Genomic DNA, 17,722 nt, shown 5'->3' with positions numbered 1-17,722 from the left:
AATAATAAACCCTACGTATTTATGAACTTTGTAGAAAAATTTACGATTGAGGAACAAATTACGGGTGCAAGGCTGCAGTCAAGGAGTCACTGCTTTAGCTGCTGCCCGCGTTTGGCCCCATGCATCGCTCCGATTGATTCCGACGCGAGTTTTCCCACAATGCAGCGTTGTTCCGCATATACTTTTTTTTGGGGGGGGGGGGAGGTGTACGCGCTTTGGTGGAGTAAAACGACCGTGTGATGTTTCGGAAGCCCTCTCCGATTTAAACACACTTGCAAGTTACTCCGCACGCGTATTCACGTGCACATCCTTTGCCCTGTTTAAAACAAAATGTCTATTCTGTTCACGCCGTTCCGAGTTGTTACCAAGTTAGGACCATTAAATCTCCAGTACATTATTGGCGTTTCCTTTTCCACCAGGGCCCAGGCAGGTGCATATCTCGTCTAAGAGCGCAGCCTCCGGCTCCTATTAACGAAGTCTCTCTGGCCTTCTTGGTTCTTTCGGTAAAGTCACGTAGAATGGAAATAATAAAATAATAAAAATAAACCATAATAAAATAATTCTCACGACGTTTCGGCCACAACGCAAGCAGCCGTCCTCAGGTGAAGAACAGGTCTGTCCAGAAGACAGTCTGAATGTTATTATTTTATTATTTCCCTTCTACGTGACTTTACCGAAAGAACCAAGAAGATGAATCCCTGCAGTCACGAAAGCTTTACATCGAAATTTTATTGTTTTATTTTTTATTATTTTATTATTTCCCTTCTACGTGACTTTACCGAAAGAACCAAGAAGATGAATCCCTGCAGTCACGAAAGCTTTACATCGAAATTTTATTGTGTTTTATTTTTATTATTTTATTATTTCCCTTCTACGTGACTTTACCGAAAGAACCAAAAAGATGAATCCCTGCAGTCACGAAAGCTTGAAATCGAAATCTCTCTGGCCTCCATTAATAATATCTGCTATGCAGAAGGGCCGGGAACCGAAACGTCGAATTTTTTATTTTATTTTAAATCAGCAGTGTTATTGATGAACGTGTTGAGTTGTATTTGTGTTTCATTCTAAACGCACAAATGTAGCGAGTAGTAGCGGGGTAACTATACATGGATCACCCCGTACAGTAATAGTACTTTGAAATACAGTACATCAAGTTGGGAGTTTCACGATTTACTGTCTCTCCCACCCCCTCGACCGCCCTCTCTATTCGATTAATTAATCGATTATTCAGTTAGCGTTGCGGCTCACGCAACGCACGTTGCACGCGGGATACGAACCGCGGGTTATTATCGTCAGGCTGGGGAAATCGGCGTTGATCGATAATGAATCGATGAACGGGTTTGACCGCTGCTCGCTAGGTTACTACGAGATGACCGGCGAATTGGATTTGTTGACTTTACAATCAAATACTCCCCCCCCCCCCCGTTCACTCCGAAGTAAACACATTTAGCTGTGGGGGGGGGTCGATTGACCATACTTCACCACCCCAGTGAACGTGCAACGCTGAGGCCATTGTTGGTCGCAACCGTTGCATGCGACGGCCGCGATTTTCTTTCCAGATTCTCGCTCGCGCACGCTTGTTGACGTCACACCACGTGGGGGGGAAGTGGGTCACACGTGACGGGACGTGCAGCTCGACAACTACGGGCTGTCTGCCCACGCGGGTCGTTATGACGACGACGATGACGACTGACGTGACGTCACAATCGGCATGGCCGCCAGCAACGGAAACGGAAGAGGCGTGGCGAGCCGAGGGAGCTTTAAATCTGTACTGTGAGTCTGTACTGTGAGTCTGTACTGTGAGTCTGTACTGTGAGTCTGTACTGTGAGTCTGTGTTGTGAGTCTGTGTTGTGGGTGTTGTGGTTGATGTGGTTGCCGCTCTGATGTTAGTTGTGTCTAACAGTGGTTACCAGTTGTTGTTGTTACAATGATTATAGTCGCTGTTAAAATCATTATCATTGTTCTTGTCACGTTCGTGTATCGTGTCGTTTTTAATTTAAAATGTACAAAAGTGTCTCATCGCGTTCTACGTTGTTAAATATATATGTTTAAAAAAAGAACACGTGCTGTCATTGAATTCATCGCGAAGATTCGTGCACGTGATGTTTGTTGCAGGCCTCAAGATGTCGCAGGGCTCGTGATGACGTAGAGCTCGTGATGACGTGGAGCTCGTGATGACGCGGAGCTCGTGATGACGCAGAGCTCGTGATGACGCAGAGCTCGTGATGACGTAGAGCTCGTGATGACGTAGAGCTCGTGATGACGTCGGGCTCGTGATGACGTAGAGCTCGTGATGACGTAGAGCTCGTGATGACGTAGAGCTCGTGATGACGTAGAGCTCGTGATGACGTAGGGCTCGTGATGACGTAGAGCTCGTGATGACGTACAGCTCATGATGACGTAGGGCTCGTGATGACGTAGAGCTCGTGATGACATCAGGCTCGTGATGACGTAGAGCTCGTGATGACGTAGAGCTCGTGATGACGTAGAGCTCGTGATGACGTACAGCTCGTGATGACGTAGGGCTCGTGATGACGTAGAGCTCGTGATGACGTACAGCTCGTGATGACGTAGTGCTCGTGATGACGTAGAGCTCGTGATGACGTAGAGCTCGCGATGACGTAGAGCTCGAGATGAAACGATCGGCGCGTTCCAACTGGTGCCTGCTGCTGATGTCGCGTGTGCGAGGCGACGCTCGCAGCTCGTGGAGGCCACGGGCACGTGGCGGTCTCGACGGGTTTGTCGGGGCGATTTGCTGTTTGCGTCGTGGCCACCTGTGAAAGGCCGGACACACCACGTCCCGACCGCCTTTGTCTCCCCCAGTGGCGAGGTTTACACGCAGCACCAGTTACTCGTTTTGAGGCTGAGTCAACCTTGGAGGGAGGCTCAGGACCGGTTCAGATAATCGTCACTGGGTGTTGGTGGCCGTGAACGGGAATGTAATATTTAAATGGGTGTATTTAACTGTGTATCATGAATACAATTAAAAAAAAATCTACATCAAGTTTGTGAAAAAACATCTGCAAACATAAATATACAGTTATTACACAAGTGCTTTTAAAATTCCCCGATCAAATCCTTTTCGTTACGACAAAATAGATTTTCATTGCCGCTCTGCTGACGATCGATCGCTAATCGATTGGCACTAATCGATGTTTTAACATTGCGGTGACTTTAGCGACCTCTAGTGGCTGCAGGAGGCACATTAACCCAATGCATACAGCACATACTGCCGTCGAAACACCACTTCCAAACGCCCTTTAGCGAGTTTCATTCCCCAGGCAATGGCTAACATCAGACGCGAGTTCTATCTGAAACGGTCCTGGACCTCCCCTAGGTTGACTCAGCCTCAAACGACTACCTGGTGCGGTGGGACGTCAGCATTCGTGAGTCAAAGTTTGTGGACGCACAGAGACAAAAGTCCCCCGTGTAACCTGCACAGGCTGTTGGGACAAGGGCCGTGAGCGAGCACCCATTAAGGCAGGCACGCTGCAGAGGGCATTTGTGGGGTCAGCCCCAACACCCGGCCGCCTTTGTCTCCCCGGTGCTGACATTAAACAAACGTCACCAGGTGTTAATTTATGGCTGAGTCGACCCAGCAGGAGACCCTGCACCGATTGTATGCCTCTGTCATGGCGCAGTGCGCTAACCATTGCGCCACCGCTCCACCGCTCTCCACTATCATCACCACCACCAGCCGTGCTCAACCCACCGCTGGATGAAGGTCCACGCACGCACACGAGCACTACGTCATCACGAGCTCTACGTCATCACGAGCCTGACGTCATCACGAGCTCTACGTCATCACGAGCCTGACGTCATCACGAGCCCTACGTCATCACGAGCTCTACGTCATCACGAGCTCTACGTCATCACGAGCTCTACGTCATCACGAGCTCTACGTCATCACGAGCTCTACGTCATCACGAGCTCTACGTCATCACGAGCTTGACGTCATCACGAGCTCTACGTCATCACGAGCCTGACGTCATCACGAGCCCTACGTCATCACGAGCCCTACGTCATCACGAGCTCTACGTCATCACGAGCCTGACATCATCACGAGCTCTACGTCATCACGAGCTTGACGTCATCACGAGCTCTACGTCATCACGAGCTCTACGTCATCACGAGCTCTACGTCATAACGAGCTCTACGTGATCACACCCCAGAGTCAGTGATGGCGCCACTCTCCTCGGAGTGGCGTGAGCGGCGGCGTGGGGGGGGGGTTTGAAGGGTGGTGGGGGTGGGAGTGGTGATGGGGAGGGGGGTGATGGGAGTGGTAATGGGGGAGGATGCGAGGGCCCCGTGCCCTCTGATCTGCCCCTGGGGCCAGTTTGTGTAACCTCCTGCACCGCGGGCAATTTCCAAACCTCCCCCCACCACCCCACAGCTCCCCCACACGCACCACCGCCTCTGCAGCTGTAAAGGCGCGACAGCAGAAGTTGAATGTGAAACGTTTAGGTCACACGCACAAAGATAAAGACCACCACCCCCCGTATAGCCTTAACAGACTGTTGGGGCAAGAGCACCTATGAAGGCCGGCACGGCACACGAGAGGGGGTGACCAGCACCACCCCGACCGTGGTGGTGGCTACTGGCGAACAGAGTGGGAACAAACGCGGACGTTCAGAGAATCACCACCTCCTCGTTGGAGACGCACACATCGCAAACCTCCTGGGAGTTTGACGTCCCTCCTCCCGGGAGACATCGGCCGTGGAACCACCCCAACCCGCCGGCACACATCAGGCGCTGGCCCACACGCGACATCTCCTGCATGGACGGAACATTTAAAGACGCCGAGCAAAAGGAGCGCGATCGTGGGACGTGAAACCCAAACTCCGGACCACGCAGTAAACCCACAGACAACCACAGCAGAGACATCTTGAGACCCACAGATAAACTTAGAGACTCGTAGAGGTACACAGAGAGAAACAGAGAGTCAGAGAGATGCACCGATATACATGACAGATATTAAAGCCACAGGAGAGCGATCGTGGGACGTGAAACCCAAACTACGGACCACGCAGGAAACCCACAGACACCCACAGAAGATGTATATTGAGACCCATAAAGCTATTTAGAGACTCGTAGAGCTACAGAGAGAGAGAGACAGTCGTAGATATGCACAAATATATTGCAGATAAGCCACAGGAAGAGCCATTGTAGCCATGCAATCCAAACTTTAAACCGTGAACCACTGTGTAAACCACAAAGGAGGAGGAATGGGAAACTCTCTGCTCCTCTCGTCGTGCCCAGCAGACCTCGACATTGAACATCTTGCTGCCATCATGCACAAGAACAGAATTATAAATTAGTTAGTGTGTCTGTGTGTGTCTCTCTGTGTCTGCCTGTGTGTGCGTGTCTGTCTGTCTGTGTGTGTCTGTCTGTCTGTGTGTGCGTGTCTGTCTGTGTGTGTCTGTGTGTGTGTCTGTGTGTCTGTCTGTGTGTGAGAGGAGCGGTGGTGCAGCGGTTAGTGCACTGCGCTACGAACCTGGCGACCCGGGTTCGATTCCCGCTCACGGCCAACATCAGTGACGATTATCTGAACCGGGCCCGGGCCTCCTCTAGGTCGACTGGACCTAAAATGAGTACTCGGTGCGATGTGAAAACATCGCCACTGGGGAGACAAAGGCGGCCGGGCGTGATGCTGGCCACCCACCCCCTCATGTGCAGTTCCGGCCTTCCTAGGTGCTCGCTAACAGCACTTGCCCCTACAGTCTGTTACAGGCTATACGGGGGATCTTTGTCTTTGTTGTGTGTGTGTGTGCGGCAAATCTGTGAATAAGAAAGCGATGTGTGTGCGTCACACGCGTAATGCGCGCCGCCTGCGATATATAAGACGCTAGCACGAGCAGCACTCCGTGCTGAAGCAGCAGCAGCAGCGTGTGTGCATGCTCAAGTCACATTTCGCCCAGTGCGTAGCCCACCGTGCTCATCGGAGGTACGAAAGAAAGAAAGTGTAAGCACGCACGTTTCGCATCGCTTCGTGTGCTCTGCGTTGCATGTTGTAGGTATGTATATACGCATACACACACGCGCGCATACGTGTTAAAACATCAGCCTGTTCGAGTCACAGCCCTGCTTGCACGGCGCCACGTTCGCGTAACGACACAGCTCATCTCAGACATCGATTCCGTTCGTCTTTGGCCGATTCTCAGGGGACTCGAACGCGCGTTTCCATCGCTCGACCTCCACTCATCCTCGTAGCAGCAGCGGCGGCGTTTGGCTCGCCGTCGAACGGTCACCGCATCGCGCGCTATCACCCGCTACGCAGGAGGTCGTGGGTTCGATCCCGACCCTGACGATGCCTGCTGCTGTATATTTGGAGTTAGCGTGTCTCTTTCCCCGTGGCCGCGATGACCACCACGACCACGTGGCTTTTATTTAGTGGTGTGCGCGGTGCTTTTAGCGCCACAGCGCGTGGATTTGTAGCGTTTATTTTCCTTTATTTGCAGGTGACTTTGTATTTCATATCGAAATCGCCTCCAGTGCTGTTGCTGCTGCTGGCGGCAATAAAAGTTGTTTAAAAGTGAAGTCTGTGACACGTGCGGCGTGCCAGAAACTCGACAAGCAACGCAACCATCACCGAGGCCTGGGCTCGAACTCGGTCGGGGCTCAGCTGTGACGACGTCACCGCGGAGTGGATCGACGGCCACTTTGACGATGCGAGCCGCATACCGCGGCAGAGCGATGCCTTTTAAACGCGGGGGGCTCCACGGGAAGACGGGGGAGGGGGGGGCGGTGCGGGGATTACAGCCGCGCTCAAAGCTCCCAACGAACTGGAGGCTCTGAGGCAGCCGGCGTGATCATCGCAGAGTCTCAGCGTCACGCGCACAGCTCAATAAAGTGAGACACATTACGAGATTAAAGGATCACGGACGGGGTTGGACCCCGCGCGCGCCAACGCCTAGCAAGCCCCTGACCGCGCAGCGAACGTAAAGCTCCCCCCTACCCCCCCCCCTCTCTGCTACGACGAACGCATTGAAGTCACAAGACGTCCTTGGTGGTGATGATGATGGTAAGAGACATCGGTGTTCTTCATTGCAAGGCCCGCGGTGCCACCGCCGGCCTCTGATGGCCTCCAGTGGGGCCCACGACGGGTGAACCCCGACAAGACACAAATGGTGAAAACACCAACATCAACATCATCATCATCTTCGTGCTGTGTGGCGGTCCTACTGAAAATTAGTGAAGAACACTAATTAATAGTAAGGATTCATAATAATAAAAAACTAAAATAGTTGACGTTTCGGGCAATTGCCCTTCTTCATAGCACATGTAATAAGCAGCCTGTTGCAAAGGTTCGAGCGAAGATCCCGCGGCCGCCCTGGTGAATCGTGCGCGTGTCGTCATCATGATCATCGTCATCGTCACCTCCAGCAATCATGACGCACCACGTGTCCACATCGTCACTCAGCATCTTCAACCACTGTGCAATCACACACGGCATCATCACACACGGCATCATCACACAGTCCTGGGCCTCCCCTAGGTCGACTCAGCCTTAAATTAGTACCGAGTGTGATGCTAAACAACAAACGTCGGCACGTGGGAGACAAAGGCGGCCGGGCGTGGTGCTGGCCACCCACCCCCTCGCGTGCCGTTCGGGCCTTCAAAAATGCTATTCCCAAACACGCACTTGCCCCAACAGTCTGTTAAGGCTATGCGGGTTATTTTGTCTTTATCTTAGAATTTGCGTGTGCGCGCGCGTATGCAGCGCGTGTCGCGTGTGTGGGTGTGTGTGTGTTTGGTGTGTGTGGTGTGTGGGTGTGTGTGGTGTGTGGGTGTGTGGTGTGTACGTGTGTGGGTGTGTGGTGTGTGTAGGTGTGTGGGTGTGTACGTGTGTACGTGTGTGGTGTGTGGGTGTGTAGGTGTGTAGGTGTGTGGGTGCGTGGGTGTGTAGGTGTGTGGGTGTGTGGTGTGTGTGGTGTGTGGGTGTGTGTGGTGTGTGTACGTGTGTACGTGTGTGGTGTGTGGGTATGTAGGTGTGTAGGTGTGTGGGTGCGTGGGTGTGTAGGTGTGTGGGTGTGTGTGGTGTGTGGTGTGTGTAGGTGTGTGGGTGTGTACGTGTGTACGTGTGTGGTGTGTGGGTGTGTAGGTGTGTAGGTGTGTGGGTGCGTGGGTGTGTAGGTGTGTGTGTGTTTGGTGTGTGTGGTGTGTGGGTGTGTGTGGTGTGTGGGTGTGTGGTGTGTACGTGTGTGGGTGTGTGGTGTGTGTAGGTGTGTGGGTGTGTACGTGTGTACGTGTGTGGTGTGTGGGTGTGTAGGTGTGTGGGTGTGTAGGTGTGTGGGTGTGTAGGTGTGTGGGTGTGTGTGGGTGTGTACGTGTGTGGGTGTGTACGTGTCGTGTGTGTGGGGTGTGGGTGTGTGGTGTGTGGTGTGTACGTGTGTGTGGTGTGTACGTGTGTGTGTGTGGTGTGTACGTGTGTGGGTGTGTACGTGTCGCGTGTGTGGGTGTGTACGTGTGTGGTGTGTACGTGTGTACGTGTGTGGTGTGTGGATGTGTACGTGTGTGGGTGTGTGGTGTGTACGTGTGTGGGTGTGTGGTGTGTACGTGTGTGGGTGTGTGGTGTGTCGTGTGTGTGTGTGACGAGAGGCGAGAGGAGGGAGAGCTCTCTCGTATCAAGAGGAAGTTGGCAGCCTTCACGTGGCCCCAACTCTGTCGAGTGCGAGATAGTGACGCGTACTATCGTCGCGATCTCACGGTCTGCGGACCAACAACAACATCAACAACAACATCAACAACAACAACAACATCAACAACAACAACATCAACAACAACAACATCAACAACAACAACATCAACAACAACAACGACAACAACAACACAGACAACGCCAAACAGCGACGCGCCAGATATGGGCCCCGGGACATCAGAATATTTATTCGTACTGGAGGAGGAATCCGATGAGCTACAAAGCTCTTTTTCTCACGCGTGTCCAGTCAGAGCGGGTCAGAACGTTGCAACACACAATACAAAAACACGACAGGAGTGAAAAGTAAAGGAAAGCACATCACTTACAAAAAATTACACAAATAAAACTCAACTATTTTTTTTATACCTCATCATATAAAGCCCACTGAGAGATTAACGTATTCATCAGAAGCGACCTGGCCACTAATGATAGCGCAACAAAGTGGCCTTTTCACCGTCGTGGACATTCATAGCGGCAAAAGAATCTAAAAATAATCCACAAAACTCTCGCTGGCTCACGACGATCTTTGCGTCTGGCGTGACCACCCCGAATGTGAAATTGTGGCCGCGTTGCACCATTGAGCCCCCCCCCCATACGAAAGAAAGAAGACGCGTAAAGTGGTTGTGGTGGAGGGGAGGGAAGGGAAGGGAGGAGCGGTGGGAGGAAGGGGGGGTAGGAGGGAGTGGAGGCCGGGTTCGGCTTGGGTCTAGACAGAGCGGAGCCAAGCTGCGTGCCAACGGGAGAAGGGGGTAGGGGGGGGTAGAGCTGTCGGGTGGGAGGCGATGGGGAGGCCCAAGCAAGAGTCGTTTGCGGAAGGATGGATGGATGGCCGGGGTTGGTGTGTGTGTGGGGGGGGGCTGTGAATGGGTGATGGGGATGATGGGAGGGAGAGAGGGGGGTGCGCGCGTGGGAGGTCAGAACGCGCGCGATTGAGGGCAGCAATTTGATGTCAGAGTCGGGTAATGGCATAATGTCCATGATGGTGTGTGTGTGTGTGCCGGTGGAGGGGGGTGGGGTGTCGGGTGCGGTGGTGGTGGGGGTAGTGGGTAGAGAGGTGCGGGTAAGGTCACAACGGCCCGTCAGAAGAACATCACCGGCCGTGCGGTAATGTTACACTAAGCGTTAGGGAGGGCGATGCTGCCACCATCGCACGCGACGTACATCAGCTGCGTCGCCGCTCATCCGCGTTCACAGTTCCTTGGTTTTGTCCTCGCAGCAGCAGCAGCAGCGATGGCAGCAGTGGCGAGCTGTGGCTGCTGGGCCATCGAACAGAGGTCGCAAACGGGTTTTGATTCCTTACCCGTACCCGTACCCGGCCGCACCAGGGTCGCAAATGGGTACCCGTACCCGGCCGGGTACGGTTACCCGTTCCCTACCCGTACCCTACCTGAAATGAGTGACAAACGGTGACTCACCAGTGACTCACGGCCTACCCGTACCCGGCCGCACCAGGGTCGCAAACGGGTACCCGTACCTGGCCGGGTACGGGTAGCCGGGTATCGGGTAGGGTACGGGTATCGGGTACCCGGTTGCGACCTCTGCCATCGAACAAAGAGGGACACTGGATAGCGCGCTCTTGGATGCGCTTCCGCGGCCGTCTGGAACGCTCTGCGTTCCCACATTAGGAAGCCACTGGAACAGTGCACTTTTAACTCATCGAGATTGACGAACTCATTTCTTCAGAACTGCCTTTCGCGTTTCGTTTGCTGTCCATCCCCACGAACTCCGATTAGCACGGTTGTCGCTACTTACGATGCGAAAGAAGTTCAGCACGCATACCATGTGATGTGGATGTATGTGATTCGGCTCCGCCTTAAGATCGGCTCACATCTGGTTTTGAATGAAGTTGCCGTTATATTTTAAGCACTCTTTTAAACGAGTCTCATACGTGCAGACGTGATTCTAACGGTGGTTGGTCTAACTCTAGACATCTGATCATTTGGCACACATACTGTGGACTGCAGTTGAGTTGGACATATTTCAGATAACTTGTGTTTATGAAAGTAAAAGTTACCCAAAACGTCGATGTCAGGAGTGGGGGATCGAACCCGCGGCTTCGTTTAGAAAAGAACAAACTAATCCTCGCTTTGAATTTAAACCGCTCGGCCATCCTGACCACAGGCATCTGAGCAATTGGTTCATTAGTGGGTACGCAGCGATATTCTGAGCATTGTGAATGAGTACAGCATGCAGACGGAGCACTGAACGTGTCTATATATAGGACTCATTAACTCAGGGCTGGTCAAACTCAAGTCTTTGCAGACTACGCTGAAACTTAAAAGCTACAAATGCGTTGCCCCGCCGCGATTAAAGACACTATTGCTGGTGGCTCAATATAAACCTAGTTATGCACTGTGTTGAATGTGAACTTCTTCCAAATGACACAAATTCTCAAAAGATAATTTTAAAATATACTATGTCAGAAGTGGGGTTCGAACCCACGCCTCCATTCGGAGACCAGATTCGGAGACCAGATTTACGCGTTGAGGCACGGAAGGCTTCCTCGCCTTGAGTCTGGCGCCTTAGACCGCTCGGCCATCCTGACCACGAGCACCAACATGAGCATTTGTTCATTAGATTGTACACTACGATATTCTGGCCATTTGTGAATGAATACAGCAGACAGACGGAGCACTGAACGGTTATAACCATAAACTCAGGGCTAGTCAAGCTCAGTTACAACCAAACCCCAGGGCTGGAAAACTCCACGGAGACTCGCAAATAGGTTGAAGGGTGACCCGCGGTTTGCTCCACCTCTAAGGAACAAATTCCCAGGTTGGTGGCCGTGGTCAGGATGGCCGAGCGGTCTAAGGCGCCAGACTCAAGGCGAGGCAGCCTTCCGTGCCTCAATGCGGGAAATCTGGTCTCCGAATGGAGGCGTGGGTTCGAACCCCACTTCTGACATCAACTTTTATAAATGCAATGCAAAATATATGAATTATTTTTCATTGGTTAACAGCAATCATCATCTTCAACTGCTGGTTGTGTAGTGCTCGACTCGACAAGACAGCTTCTTCTCAATTCTCTTCACTCTATTTCGCTTATTTAGATCAACACTCCTCCATTCAACATCGCTCAACGTTCCTCCAGCTAACACCGCTGCCATCTTTATCCACTTCCATGGTGAATCTGATGGATGGGTGTCTGGAATTGATGTGGTCCAGGAAATGGTTCAATGCTGGGAGGCCATGTGGCCAAATGACGAAAGTGTCATCCACATATCTCTTCCACAGGGAAGGACGCAGGGTGGACGTCTGGATGGCGTCTGATTCAAACTTTTCCATGAAAACATTGGTTATCACTGGTGACAAGGGGAAGCCCATAGGGGTACCATCATTCTGTTTGTCGAAGGTGCCATTCCAGGTAAAGTAAGTGTTGGTGAGGCAATGCCGAACCAGCGCAGGTACATCCGAGTTCAGTCCATGTTGGACCAAGTCTTCAGTTATTGTTAAGGTGTCAGGCACTGGGACTTTGGTAAACAGAGATACAACATCAAATCTGACGAGGATATCGTCAGGAGACAGTACCATGTCCTTGACCATAGAGACCAATTGGGTTGAGTTAAGTACTGCTGAAGTGGTCTTGCCAGTGAAGGGAAACAGAGTATCTGATAGAAAACAGGCTAGTTTGAGTTTAATTGGTTATTACGGAGACGGAGCGACGAAATCACAACACGAGTCCAGTAGCTCGAAGGAAGGTCGTGAGAGATGGCGAAGGCTTGGCGAAACTAAATGTTTTAAAATAAAAAGCCTTGTCAGAAGTGGGGTTCGAACCCACGCCTCCATTCGGAGACCAGATTGCCCGCGTTGAGCACGGAAGGCTTCCTCGCCTTGAGTCTGGCGCCTTAGACCGCTCGGCCATCCTGACGACGAACGCCAACCTGATGAGTTGTTCATTAGTGGGTACACTACGATATTATGGCCATTTGTGAATGGGTACAGCAGACAGACGGAGCACTGAACAGTTATACCATAAACGCAGGGCTAGTCAAACTTAGTTACAACCAAACCCCAGGGCTTGTAAAACTCGACGGAGACTGGCACGTATATTGAAGGGTGACCCGCGGTTTGCCCGACCTCTAATGAACAAATGCCCAGGCTGGTGGTTGTGGTCAGGATGGCCGAGCGGTCTAAGGCGCCAGACTCAAGGCGAGGAAGTCTTCCGTGCTCAACGCGGGCAATCTGGTCTCCGAATGGAGGCGTGGGTTCGAACCACACTCCTGACAACCAATTTTATGCAAAATATATGAATTTGTTATCATTGGTTAACAACAATCATCATTATTCAACTGCTGGTTTTTCTGTATTTTTCATAAGTATTTTAGTACAGCTTTGCAACTGGAATGACACTCATATTTAACACCATCATCTTAAATCACGTTTACATTATTTTATAAACAGGTCAAGCCAACCAGCAGTTGAGAGGGAATGGCTGTCTCTGGTGTGGAACAATCAGTTTCAAAGACAATACATTTACTACCAGAGCATGTTTTTTTTTTTGCATGTTCACCACAAGTATATGTGGTTAATGCAGACATGATTCATTCTCAAAAGGTTTAAGTTTGGTGTTTTAAGATTTTAACACAACTGTTTAATTGCCAGCAACGGTAAACCCTATTCGAATAGACAATGGCTGATGAAGGAGACGAAGATGATGCTGTTAACCAATGAAAAATAATTCAACTTATTTTGCGTGAAATGTATAAAAACTGATGTCAGGAGTGGGGCTCGAACCCACGCCTCCATTCGGAGACCAGATGTCCCGCGTTGAGCACGGAAAGCTTCACTCGCCTTGAGTCTGGCGCCTTAGACCGCTCGGCCATCCTGACCACAAACACCAACCTGGGCATTTGTTCATTAGAGATGGAGCAAACCGCGGGTCACCTTTCATTTCCATTCCGTAGAGTTGTATCAGCCTTGGGGGTTGGTTGTCACTGTTCACTGCTATGTCTGCATGATTTACTCATTCACAATGGCCAGAATATCGTAGTGTACCCACTAATGAATAAATGCTCAGGTTAAATCTCGATTTAAAGCTTTCGTGACTGCAGGGATTAATCTTCTTGGTTCTTTCGGTAAAGTCACGTAGAAGGGAAATAATAAAATAATAAACATAATAAAATAATATAATAAAATAAAATACTATTATGTTTTATTTTTATTATTTTATTATTTCCTTTCTACGTGACTTTACCGAAAGAACCAAGAAGATAAATGTGAATGCTCAGGTTGGAGGAAGCGGTCAGGATGGCCGAGCGGTCTAAGGCGCCAGACTCAAGGCGAGTGAAGCCTTCCGTGCTCAACGTGGGACATCTGGTCTCCGAATGGAGGCGTGGGTTCGAACCCCACTCCTGACAAAGCGGTTTCTTTTTCATAATCAGTTGAAATTTGGTAGTCGACATTACACACATAATTATTCATGACCATCAGCCATTCAATGGACTATGAAAGTTCAACTGATATTCTTTTGTTCCATTCGTCTTATTCGTTTAATTTGCATTGTTTTTTATTTGTTTAAACGTGTTTGCACGGTCTTTTGTTGTTGTTCAATTTGTGTTTACGGCACATTTCGTTAGCGCCATATCTCACGGTCTTCCTCCGAGCTGCTGGACTCGTGTTGTAATTTCGTCGCACCGTCTCCGTGGTGGACTTCATCCAGGGCTTGAGACTCGAGCGACTTGATGGCTGTTTGTGAACGAGATGGGGCGTGCGTATTCAGGATGGCCAAGTGGGCTCAGGTGCCAGACTCAAGGCGAGGAAGACTTCTGTGCTCAACGCGGGGACATCTGGTTTCCGAAAAGCGGCTATGGTTTGAAACCTTCATCCCCATCATCATCCATTGCCTATCATCTGTTGTTTGTTTTAAAATGTTTATAAATGTAAAAGTGACTTAAATTATTGTGTTGAATTGTGAGTTTCATTCAAGTTGCACCTTTGCACAAAATGTTTTTAAAGGAAAATAATGTCAGGAGTGGGGTTTGAACCCACGCCTCCATTCGGAGACCAGATGTCCCGCGTTGAGCACGGAAGGCTTCCTCGCCTTGAGTCTGGCGCCTTAGACCGCTCGGCCATCCTGACCACTGCCACCAACCTGGGCATTTGCTGATTAGAGGTCGGACAAACTGCGCGTCACCCTTCAATCTATTTGCGAGTCCCCGTAGAGTTTTACCAGCCATGGGGTTTGGTTGTAACTGAGCTTGACTAGCCCTGAGTTTATGGTTATAACCGTTCAGTGCTACGTCTGTCTGCTGTACTGATTCACAAATGGCCAGAATATTGTAGTGTACCTACTAATGAACAAATGCCCAGGATGGTGCTCGTGGTCAGGATGGCCGAGCGGTCTAAGGCGCCAGACTCAAGGCGAGTGGAAGCCTTCCGTGCTCAACGCGGGCAATCTGGTCTCCGAATGGAGGCGTGGGTTCGAACCCCACTTCTGACATGCACTTTGATAAATTTCACTCAAAATATATCTTTTTTTTTTCATTGTTTAACAGCAATCATCATCTTCAACTGCTGGTGTATATGTATTTTTCACAAGTATTTTAGTGCAAAGGTACAAATGGAATGAAAGTCACATTTAACACAATCATCTTAATTCACTTTTACATTACTTTATAAACAGGTCAAGCCAACCAGCAGTTGATTGGCAATGGCTGTCTCTGGTGTGGAACAATCAATTTCAAAGACAATACAAATACGACCAGAGCATGTTTTTTTTGTTTGCATGTTCACCACAAGGAAATGTGGTGAAAACAGACATGTTTCTTGCAAAAGGTTTCAGATTGGTGTTTTAACATCTGAACACAACTGTTTAATTGCCAGCAACGGTAAACCCTATTCGAATAAACAACGGCTGAAAATAATTCAACTTATTTTGCGTGAAATGTATAAAAGCTGATGTCATTGAGCTGGGTTCGAATCCACGCCTCCATTCGGAGATCAGAAGTCCCCGCGTTGAGCATAGAAGGCTTCCTCGCCTTGAATCTGGCTCCCGAGACTGCTCGGACATCGTGACCACGCACGCCTCGGCTAATTCACAAACAGCTATCATTTCGCTTGAGTCTCAAGCCCCGGGGATGACCTCCACGGAGACGGAGCGACGAAATCACAACACGAGTCCAGGAGCTCGAAGGGAGGCCGTGAGAGATGGCGAAGGCTTGGCGAGACTAAATGTTATAAAACAAAAAGTCTTGTCAGAAGTGGGGTTCGAACCCACGCCTCCATGCGGAGACCAGATGTCCCGCGTTGAGCACGGAAGGCTTCACTCGCCTTGAGTCTGGCGCCTTAGACCGCTCGGCCATCCTGACCACGCATGCCTCGAATCACAAGACGAGTCCAGTAGCTCGAAGGATGTCCGTGAGACATGGCGATGATTTAGCTAAATGTGCAGTAAACACGAAGTGAACAATAACAAAAGGCCGTGCAAACACGTATAAACAACTCCAAAACAATGCAACTTATACGAATAGAAATTAACGAGACAAAATAATACGAGTTGAACTTTCATCGTCCATTGAATCCCTGATGTGAATAATTGCGTTCGTAATGTATACTAAAGTACCTTCGTATTTTTTATTTGTATTATTAAAATTATTGAAAGAACCAAGAATAAGTCTACATTATAGAATGCCAGTACGCTCACTCACTTTAATAACCATTTCTACAGTCTACAATCTACATCATAGACTGCCAATACGCTGACCAGCTTCAAAACTAGGCTGCAGTCTACATTATAGCCTGCCAGTAAACTCACCTAGGTTAAGAACCAGGCTACAGTCTGCATTATAGACTGCCAGGATACTCACCCAACTTAATTACCATTGATACAGTCTACATTATAGACTGTCAGTACACTCACCAAACCTAATAACCAGGCTGCAGTCTACATTATAGACTGCCAGTATACTCACCTAGGTTAAGAACCAGGCTACAGTCTACATTATAGACTGCCAGTACACTCACCTAGGTTAATAACCAGGCTACAGTCTGCATTATAGACTGTCAGAATACTCACCCAGCTTAATAACCATAGCTACAGTCTACATTATAGACTGCCAGTACACTCACCAAACTTAATAACCAGGCTGCAGTCTACATTATAGACCGCCAGTAGACTCGCTCCGATTAAGAACCAGGCTACAGTCTACATTAGTATTTTTTTTGTTTATTATTTTTTCTACTTCCGTGACTTTACCGAAAGAAACAACGAATATGTTGTCGTACAATAATTAAAGAGCATGGCAGGAGTGGGGTTCGACCCCCGCATCCACGCAGTGACCACATCATGCAGTGACCACATCACGCAGTGACCACATGTCCCGCACAGAAGGCTCTCTCGCCTTGCGTGTGTCGCCTTCGACCGCTCGGCCATCCTAACCACCCATTCACAGCTGACTCCAAACTTTTCAGACTCTCTTGTGCAGAGACGACAGATGGAGCGATGATAATAATCAAGTTGTGTTCAGAAGCGACTTGGAAACTTGCATCGCGAGACCGCGAGAGATGGGGAAAGTTTGGAGAGGCCTTCATCCAGCAGTGAATAGATAATGGCTGATGATGTTGATGCCTGGCACTATTAAACACATTATTTGTTTATGCCGCATTGGCGGTGGTACACAAGTACAATTAACGACCCTAAGCTCTAAAGAAAGCTGTCTCGGGTGTGGACCAATCAATTTCAAGGACAGTGCATACATTATCAGAGTTGTGTTTTTTGTTTGCATTCCGACCGCAGGTATTGTGGTCAATGCAAACATGACTCCTTGTAAAAAAAGTGTCAGTTTTGTTGCCAGATTAAAGGGTAAAAAAACAATTATCATCCAATTAACGAGTTACATAAATACATTCGTTAATAAAACTCCCTTAAAATAATGTCTTTACTCGGCGACGTTTTAGGCAATGACCCTTATTCATAGCACACATGGCAGCTAAGAGAACGTCTGCCGTGGAGATGGAGTAACACTTTGACCTCGTGTGCGGGTTTCACGTGGATTGTTTAACCTCAGGGCCGCCGTAAGAGATGGC

The 17,722-nt window shown here is 49.7% G+C and overlaps 9 non-coding genes across 9 annotated transcripts; 4 read left to right on the top strand and 5 right to left on the bottom strand.

Annotated features, from left to right (window-relative positions):
- Nucleotides 1-11,116: 11,116 nt before the first annotated feature.
- On the bottom strand, nt 11,117-11,244 carry TRNAL-CAA (transfer RNA leucine (anticodon CAA)). Its single transcript has 2 exons — nt 11,207-11,244; nt 11,117-11,162 (listed from the first exon to the last, which is right to left on the bottom strand). It is a non-coding gene; the product is annotated as a tRNA-Leu (tRNA).
- Nucleotides 11,245-11,487: 243 nt separating this feature from the next.
- Nucleotides 11,488-11,603, top strand: TRNAL-CAA (transfer RNA leucine (anticodon CAA)). Its single transcript has 2 exons — nt 11,488-11,525; nt 11,558-11,603. It is a non-coding gene; the product is annotated as a tRNA-Leu (tRNA).
- An 848-nt stretch (nt 11,604-12,451) lies between these two features.
- TRNAL-CAA (transfer RNA leucine (anticodon CAA)) lies at nt 12,452-12,566 on the bottom strand. The gene is made up of 2 exons: nt 12,529-12,566; nt 12,452-12,497 (listed from the first exon to the last, which is right to left on the bottom strand). It is a non-coding gene; the product is annotated as a tRNA-Leu (tRNA).
- A 243-nt stretch (nt 12,567-12,809) lies between these two features.
- TRNAL-CAA (transfer RNA leucine (anticodon CAA)) lies at nt 12,810-12,924 on the top strand. Its single transcript has 2 exons — nt 12,810-12,847; nt 12,879-12,924. It is a non-coding gene; the product is annotated as a tRNA-Leu (tRNA).
- Nucleotides 12,925-13,411: 487 nt separating this feature from the next.
- TRNAL-CAA (transfer RNA leucine (anticodon CAA)) lies at nt 13,412-13,527 on the bottom strand. The gene is made up of 2 exons: nt 13,490-13,527; nt 13,412-13,457 (listed from the first exon to the last, which is right to left on the bottom strand). It is a non-coding gene; the product is annotated as a tRNA-Leu (tRNA).
- A 412-nt stretch (nt 13,528-13,939) lies between these two features.
- Nucleotides 13,940-14,055, top strand: TRNAL-CAA (transfer RNA leucine (anticodon CAA)). The gene is made up of 2 exons: nt 13,940-13,977; nt 14,010-14,055. It is a non-coding gene; the product is annotated as a tRNA-Leu (tRNA).
- A 606-nt stretch (nt 14,056-14,661) lies between these two features.
- TRNAL-CAA (transfer RNA leucine (anticodon CAA)) lies at nt 14,662-14,776 on the bottom strand. The gene is made up of 2 exons: nt 14,739-14,776; nt 14,662-14,707 (listed from the first exon to the last, which is right to left on the bottom strand). It is a non-coding gene; the product is annotated as a tRNA-Leu (tRNA).
- Nucleotides 14,777-15,020: 244 nt separating this feature from the next.
- On the top strand, nt 15,021-15,137 carry TRNAL-CAA (transfer RNA leucine (anticodon CAA)). Its single transcript has 2 exons — nt 15,021-15,058; nt 15,092-15,137. It is a non-coding gene; the product is annotated as a tRNA-Leu (tRNA).
- Nucleotides 15,138-15,889: 752 nt separating this feature from the next.
- On the bottom strand, nt 15,890-16,005 carry TRNAL-CAA (transfer RNA leucine (anticodon CAA)). The gene is made up of 2 exons: nt 15,968-16,005; nt 15,890-15,935 (listed from the first exon to the last, which is right to left on the bottom strand). It is a non-coding gene; the product is annotated as a tRNA-Leu (tRNA).
- Between the last annotated feature and the right edge of the window lie 1,717 nt (nt 16,006-17,722).

The sequence above is a fragment of the Lampetra fluviatilis genome, chromosome 15 (genome assembly GCF_964198595.1).
Source record: "Lampetra fluviatilis chromosome 15, kcLamFluv1.1, whole genome shotgun sequence".
Classification (NCBI taxonomy): domain Eukaryota; kingdom Metazoa; phylum Chordata; class Hyperoartia; order Petromyzontiformes; family Petromyzontidae; genus Lampetra; species Lampetra fluviatilis.
This window is presented reverse-complemented; position numbering and strand designations above follow the sequence as displayed.